This window comes from Coregonus clupeaformis, unplaced genomic scaffold (genome assembly GCF_020615455.1).
Source record: "Coregonus clupeaformis isolate EN_2021a unplaced genomic scaffold, ASM2061545v1 scaf0279, whole genome shotgun sequence".
In the NCBI taxonomy this organism is placed as follows: Eukaryota; Metazoa; Chordata; class Actinopteri; order Salmoniformes; family Salmonidae; genus Coregonus; species Coregonus clupeaformis.
In genome coordinates, this window is record NW_025533734.1 from 244,219 (window position 1) to 252,701 (window position 8,483).

Here is an 8,483-nt window from a genome sequence, read left to right on the forward strand (position 1 = left end):
GAATCGAACCCACAACCCTGGCGTTGCAAACGCCATGCTCTACCAACTGAGCTACATCCCTGCTGGCCATTCCCTCCCCTACCCTGGACAACGCTGGGCCAATTGTGCGCCGCCCCATGGATCTCCCGGTCACGGCCAGCTACGACAGAGCCTGGATTCGAACCAGGATCTCTAGTGGCACAGCTAGCACTGTGATGCAGTGCCTTAGACCACTGTGCCACTCGGGATAACAATTTTGTGTTGGCCAACCTGAAGTAGTTCAAACGCAAACATTGCTTCAACATGTCACACAATATGGTGAAAGGAATCCATCTATGTAAAATAATAATGTCTCACAACATTTCAGAATACAACCTCCAGTCTCTGTGAGATCCCTCTGTCAGGTTGTGAATTTCAAGCGAAAAATATGCTATATTTATTGAGATGGTATAACATGATTATAACCTCTATTCCCTAAAACAGTGTTTCTCAAACCTCTCCTTAAGCATCCGAGGAAGTCCACATATTTGATTTTATTCCAGAATTAGTACAGCTGATTTACCTAATGAGGGGCTTGCTGATTAGGTGACCATTTGAATCAGCTGTGCTAGTTCTTGAACAAATCAAATACTGTAAGTGGACTGTCTGGGGGGACTTGGAGAGAGATTTGGGAAACACTGCCCTGAAATGACCTGTAGTGTAGTCAACACAAAACCTCTCTCCTGCCACGCCCTGCTAGAATCGTCCAGCACTTTCCCAGCCTTTAATTGAGCCCAGCTGAGGCTTGTTTACCAATCAAGGCCATGATTGTCTGGGCAACTAGCCCCTCCGCTTAAAAATGCTCCTGCTCACACAGATCTCTTCAATTACACAGTCTCTGTGGGACTAAGAAAGTCTGAGGTGTATTCATTAGTTGTACACTATGGCAAAATGTTTTGCATTGGAAAAAGATTTGAAACGAATACGAGAGTTTCTATTGGACAAATTCAGCTAGGTCCCTCTCCGTTTTGTTTCATTTGATTCCGTTTGGTTCCGTTAGGTTCCTAGTGAATACACCCCTGTGGGGGTGTATTCATTACGGAAACAGTTTACCGTTTAAGAACCAAACTGATATTTTATTGCTTGGTTTAATGGACTTTAGAGGTCATAGTGGATGAAACTGAAGTCAATTTCTAATGTGGTGTAATTGTGAATAATATTATAATTTTTTATTCAACTTTTTCTTTATGTTGTTGTCTGTTATTGTTGTTTGGTGTTATGTTATTATTTTTAGATTATTTTATTATGGTCCATTTCACTATTCTTGATATCCCAGTTTGTGCCTTGCCTGTCATGGTATTGTAGTTGTCACGTCCTGTATTTCTGTTGGAAAAAAGAAAGAAACGGAAGAAAACAGAGCAAAACAAGTTTAAATTGGAAAAATCCAGATAGGTCCATCCCTGTTTCGTTCTGTTTGCTTCCGTTTAAGAAACGTTTTGCAACAGAATCTGCAGAAAATAATGAGCCCCTGTTTGCATAGATTGGACACTTTGCATAGGCAGCACATGCTTCAGTGCTCTGGGAGTGTTTATAGCCCCGTGAGTTTAACACTTCATGATTGAGAGCTGTCCTTCGTGACAACAGAACCCACAACAACCATGACTTTTATCACCATCTTCATCTGGATATTTGCCCTCTGTCTCCAAGGTAATATATTTTACAGAAAAGGACCTGGATCACAGCAATAAATATATAACCTCATTACAGTTTTAGTGAATATGCTGAATGGACAAATGAATGAACAATTTAATGCTAATTCTACATGCAATCTCTGTTTCAGAGTCCAGAGGCCAGGTCACTGTGACTCAGACTCCTGCAGTGGAAACTGTTTCAGTGGGTCACTCAGTCAGTCTCAGCTGTAAGACCAGCAGTGCTGTATACAGTAACAGCAATGGACACTATCTAGCCTGGTATCAACAGAAACCTGGAGGAGCTCCTAAACTCCTAATATACTATGCTAAAACCCTTCAGTCTGGGACTCCATCTAGATTCAGTGGTAGTGGATCTGTTACTGACTTCACTCTGACCATCAGTGGAGTCCAAGCTGAAGATGCAGGAGATTACTACTGTCAGAGTTACCACTACATAAATAGCAAACAAGTGTTCACACAGTGATACAGAGTCGTACAAAAACCTCCCTCAGTCAGACTGCACAGTGACTGTACTGCTACAGCTGGGACCTACTGCAGGTGCTGAGGGGAGGAGATGATCCAGTACAATGACACAGTGTGTAGTAGAGCTGAACAACAATAGAGTCAAACTAGAGCTATGTCTAGAAGACCTCAGATCATAACTGATCACTAAATGTTTCTCCTGACCATTAACTACATGTTGACTCTGTTGAGTAACTCAAGGAAAACCATCAACCAATCTGAATAGAGATGATGTGCAATGATCAAAACCCCTAAAGATGACCTGTGTTTTGAATAGCTAGAATTTAATCCACTTGATTCAAACACATACAAGGAAGCCCCTAAACATTACCCATACATCCTCCCTCACACCACTGTGGTAGTTCCAGAGAGCAGCAGGTGAAGCAGGAGACTGGAGACATCAGAGCTCTGGAGATCTCCCCTTTAGAGCAGAGTCAGTCAGCAGCATCACACGGTCCACACACAGACTGCAGTTTCTCACCCTGACCACTGAAAGGAGACAGAAAGCAGAAACTATCTGGTCTAATAACACAGTAATAACAATCTGCTCCATTTGAACTATTGAACTGGGCTATTATTCGGCCAGTCTCCACTGTCTGCACAGCGCGTTATCGACCCAGAACATATAGTTTTTTCTGCCGGAATCACTGAATCACTGGACCTTGAACAGCGGATTCATCGCTACCAGCTAGCTGCAACCAAATGGACGTTGTGGTTGGCTAATCAGCCTGAGCTAGCTTTGAGCCAGGCCCATCTCCCGGCTAACTACCTCTCTGTCAACCGGACGGGACCTCCTAGTGTTGACACGGAGCCCCGCCGATTCAACACGACTGGTCTGCCGACGAAATCATCTGATGTGGTTACAACAGGCTTCCCGTTACGACGTCGACCACGAAGATCATCTGCTAGCCCCGGCCCGCTAGCACACGCTAGCCGTGGCCTCTTGCTCGCTAATGCTATAGCAGCCCCTGAACTACCTCCGAACTATCCTATTGCTGTTCACCGGACCTTATGATAACTTAACTATACAGCTGATGTCTGCTGGACTGTTCCTTTTTACGGTACCGCATCCTGTTTATGTTTAGTCTCAGCCCAAACTGTGTTGCCATTACCAGCTGTTGTCTTAGCTCTCTCGAATTACACCTGTGATTGCCTTATGCCTCTCTCCCATGTCAATATGCCTTGCTTATTGCTGTTTTGGTTATTTCTTATTGTACTATTTCACTGTAGATCCCCCAGCCCAGCTAAACCTGCCTTAGAAAGCTCCTTTGTCCCACCCCCCATACACGCGGAGACCGACTCAATCGGTGCCTCCAGTGATGCTATCTCTTTCATTGTTACCCAACGCTTAGGTTTACCTCCACTGTACTCATATCCTTCCATATCCTTGTCTGTACATAATGCCCTGAATCTATTCTAAAATGCCCGGAAATATGCCCCCTTTATTCTCTGTACCCAACGCACTAGAAGACCAGTTCTTATAGCCTTTAGCCGTATCCTTATTCTAGTCCTCCACTGTTCCTCTGGTGATGTAGAGGCTAACCCATGCCCTGCAGCCCCCAGTATCACTCCTACTCCCCAGGAGCTATCATTTGTTGACTTCTGTAACCGTAAAAGCCTTGGTTTTCTGCATGTTAACATCAGAAGCCTCCTTCCTAAGTTTGAGTTATTCACTGCGTTAGCACCAGGGGCTGTGTGTTCATTAGGGCGATATGGGCGACGCACTGCCAAACGGGAAAAGGAAGGGATATTTTTTCTAATCAATTATATCACGGCAACAGTAGTTATCAGTGTTCTAATCTAGACGTCTGATCTGCCACTAAATGTCCAATCAGGCTAAAGTCGTGCTTCAAATGTCCCCGCCCGTTTTGGGGCGATTTCAGTCAGGTTGAAAATCGCCCAGAAGTCTCTCATAGCCTCTAATGTAAAATCATTTTTTTCAAATATCAGAGCTTTCAATACAATCTCTATGGGTTTCTGAGGGCTTGCACTTACGCGCTTCGTCATTCGTAACATAACCATGAACGTAACTAAGAAAAGAGCGGGTAGCAAGCGTCAATCAATTCACTACTACTGTCAAAATGGCTAGCCTTCAGTGCAACTCGATTGTCTCTTTGAAAGAAGTTCCTTTTGTCGGCCGAACAAATCAAGATAAATTGGCAACGAAACAATTAGGACCTCCCAGACCAAATTTAATAATTCAACAGGTTTCTACTAAGCAGAGTCGTGAACACTGTCTACGAGAATCGAGACGACCTCATAGAATGTTTTGAAGCCATTCGGACGGGTTCATTGGGTTCATTTGACCAGCCCACCGTGAGAGAGGCATCTGGCTACGTGAGGATGCTACATGATGAAGATTTAATTTTTTTCCTGCAGCTTTTTCACAAAATCATGCCCCACATCGACATTCTGTACCAGAAGCTACAGAAGAAGGACATCGATGCTGTCTTTATCAAACGTGCCCTCGACAGCTTCACAAGCAGTGTGCAGGCCATAAGGTAAGATTAAACAATATCATTCGATCTTTCTCAAAGCAGAGCTTTATTTGAAAATGTATGCATGAAAGGAGACTGCATTTGTGTTTGAAATTACATTATTCTCATTATATATGGCCAGTGGTGTAATCTATCTTATTTTATATACTATGTGTACTGTACAGTGGTGCTCATAAGTGTATGAACACATTCTAAAGTTGACTAAAAAGAGGAATACAAAAATAAAAAAATCATCTTTTGGAAATTGATCTTAATGACTTAATTAAAAAAGTTGGAAAATCCAACCTTTAAGGACACCAATTTTCTTTTCTTTTTCATTCCTCTTTTTAGTCAACTTTAGCATGGGATCATAAGCTTATGAGCACCACTGTATACTGTGCTGAACATCCAGGCTATGTGAGACACAAAGGCTAACTTAAACACTAAAGACTTTATGCATCCCTGCCCATTTTAAGTGGAACTGAAGTATTTGTACTATACATGGATACATTGCATATACCTGTGCATCACATAGACAACAATACTGTACAAAGCCAACAAACACATTGGTCTGTTTGCCTTCAGGGACTCCTCTCAACAGCAGCTGCAAGAAGCAACAGGAGCCAAAAGACCCAGAACAGCTTTGAGAGAAGAGGAGAAGCAGAGGCTGTCTGAAGAGGTCTGCAACACCATCCTGGATCACACCAAAGAAAGGTTCTCTTTCTCTGGCCACCTTGTGAGTGCTACCTTACTGCAAGCAGACATGTTTGAAAGGTACTGCCATTCATTTCCTGATGAGGCTCTGAATGCCACTGTGAATGCATACCCCATGCTGAGCAAGGCAAAGCTCAAGACAGAACTATCTCTGATCTATGAGAATCCTGAATTCAAGGGATGCTGTGGTGCACTGGCACTGTACCAGGTTCTCATGAGCTACAACCTCCAGGAGACGTTCTCTGAGACTGTGACTCTGTTGAACATCCTCATAACTACTCCCATGACAACAGCTGAAGCTGAGAGATGTTTCTTAACTTTGACACGAGTTAAGACATTCCTGCGAAATTCAATGGGCCAGGAACGTCTGAATGCACTGGCCATGCTTTCCATGGAGAGGGAACTAGTCCTCAGCATGCCTGATTTCAATGAGAAAGTCATTGAACGCTTTGCTGTATTGAAACAGAGAAGAGAACAGTTTCAGTACAAGTAATGTAGCCTCTCTCTCTCTTTGTCCCTCCCTGTCTGTCTCTTTAACACACACACGCCCAAATCAGTTCACAGTTGATGTTGTTTAAAATAGTTATTTTTCATTTAAAAAAATAATAAAAAAATTCTGTTCATGTTCATTTTTACAAATCTATACAATTGGCCAGAATATGGTTGTTCATATTTACAAATCTATACAATTGGCCAGAATATGGTTGTTCATTTTTACAAAGCCATACAGATAGCTGTGTTTACCTTTTCTAGAAATTACTTTCAAATTCTGTTTTCAGGCAAAATGTCTATCACTGTTCATTTTCACAAATCTATACAAGAGGGCAGAATATGGAAGTCTATAAAAATGTCTTATTACCAATAACTTGCATCAATGTTTTCAGTAGCCTCTATCAAAAGCTCCTGCTTGCTTGTTGTGAATTATGCTCAGGTGCACATATTTCCAATTCAACCATGAGGCAAAAAAATGTGGTAAAAGCTCTTGTTGATCCTGCAATCTGAACAAATACCAAGATGCTGTATTTTCAGCTGATATTTCATTTGTTTATGGAAATGCATATTGTTTATGCAGTGTTGAGGAATGTGAAAGAACACCCTTGATTATTTTTACTGTGATCACTTATTTTGATTTTGTAAGCCAACACTTTTGAGATCAGTCAATAAATGCTTCTGGTATTGACTTATATGCTGCCCCTGTCTTCATGTTGTTGCTGGACATATCTTTTAAAAAATGTGTGTAGGTCACCTAAATCATCAGAAAAATTGCCCCCCCTGAGAATTTTTTCAGGAGCCGCCACTGGTTAGCACACTCCGCCAACCCTGATGTTCTAGCAGTGTCTGAATCCTGGCTTAGGAAGGCCACCAAAAATTCGGACATTTCCATCCCCAACTACAACATTTTCCGTCTAGATAGAACTGCCAAAGGGGGTGGAGTTGCAATCTACTGTAGAGATAGCCTGCAGAGCTCTATCATACTATCCAGGTCTGTGCCCAAACAGTTTGAGCTTCTACTTCTAAAAATCCACCTTTCCAGAAATAAGTCTCTCACTGTTGCCGCTTGCTACAGACACCCTCAGCCCCCAACTGTGCCCTGGACACCATATGTGAATTGATTGCCCCCCATTTATCCTCAGAGTTCGTACTGCTTGGTGACCTGGCCCAGGTATCCTGGATGGAAATCGATCTCATTCCGTCAGTAGAGGATGCCTGGTTGTTCTTAAAAGTAATTTCCTCTCAATCTTAAATAAGCATGCCCCTTTCAAAAAATACAGAACTAGGAACAGATATAGCCCGTGGTTCTCCTCAGACTTGACTGCCCTTGACCAGCACAAAAACATCCTGTGGCATACTGCATTAGCATGGAATAGCCCCCGCAATATGCAACTTTTCAGGGAAGTTAGGAACCAATATACACAAGCAGTTAGGAAAGCAAAGGCTAGCTTTTTCAAACAGAAATTTGCATCCTGTAGCACTAACTCCAAAATGTTTTGGGACACTGCAAAGTCCATGGAGAATAAGAGCACCTCCTCCCAGCTGCCCACTGCACTGAGGCTAGGAAACACTATCACCACCGATAAATCTACAATAATTGAGAATTTCAACAATTATTTTGCTACGACTGGCCATGCTTTCCACCTGGCTACAACTACCCCGGCCTCCAGCTCTGCACCGTCCGCTGCAACTTGCCCCCCCCCCCTCCCCCTTCACACAAATTCAGACAGCTGATGTTCTGAAAGAGCTGCAAAATCTGGACCCCTACAAATCATCTGGGCTAGACAATCTGGACCCTTTCTTTCTCAAATTAGCCGCCGAAATTGTCGCAACCCCTATTACTAGCCTGTTCAACCTCTCTTTCGAAACATCTGAGATCCCCAGAGATTGGAAAGCTGCCGCGGTCATCCCCCTCTTCAAAGGGGGTGACACTCTAGATCCAAACTGTTACAGACCTATATCCATCCTGCCCTGCCATTCCAAAGTTTTTGAAAGCCAAGTTAACAAACAGATCACCGACCATTTCGAATCCCACCGTACCTTCTCCGCTATGCAATCCGGTTTCCGAGCTGGTCATGGGTGCAACTCAGCCATGCTCAAGGTCCTAAACGATATTATAACCGCGATCGATAATAGAGAGTACTGTGCAGCCGTCTTCATCGACCTGGCCAAGGCTTTCGACTCTGTCAATCACCGCATTCTTATTGGCAGACTAAATAGCCTGGTTCACCAACTACTTTTCAGATAGAGTTCAATGTGTCAAATCTGAGGGCCTGTTGTCTGGACCTATGGCAGTCTCTATGGGGGTGCCACAGGGTTCAATTCTTGTGCCGACTCTTTTCTCTGTGTATATCAATGATGTCGCTCTTGCTGCTGGTGACTCTCAGATCCACCTCTACGCAGAAGACACCATTTTGTATACATCTGGCCCTTCATTGGACACTGTGTTAACAAACCTCCAAACGAGCTTCAATGCCATACAACACTCCTTCAGTAGCCTCCAACTGCTCTTAAACACTAGTAAAACTAAATGCATGCTCTTCAATCGAACGCTGCTGGCACCCGCCCACCCGACTAGAATCACTACTCTCGACGGGTCTGACCTAGAGTATGTGGACAACTACAAATA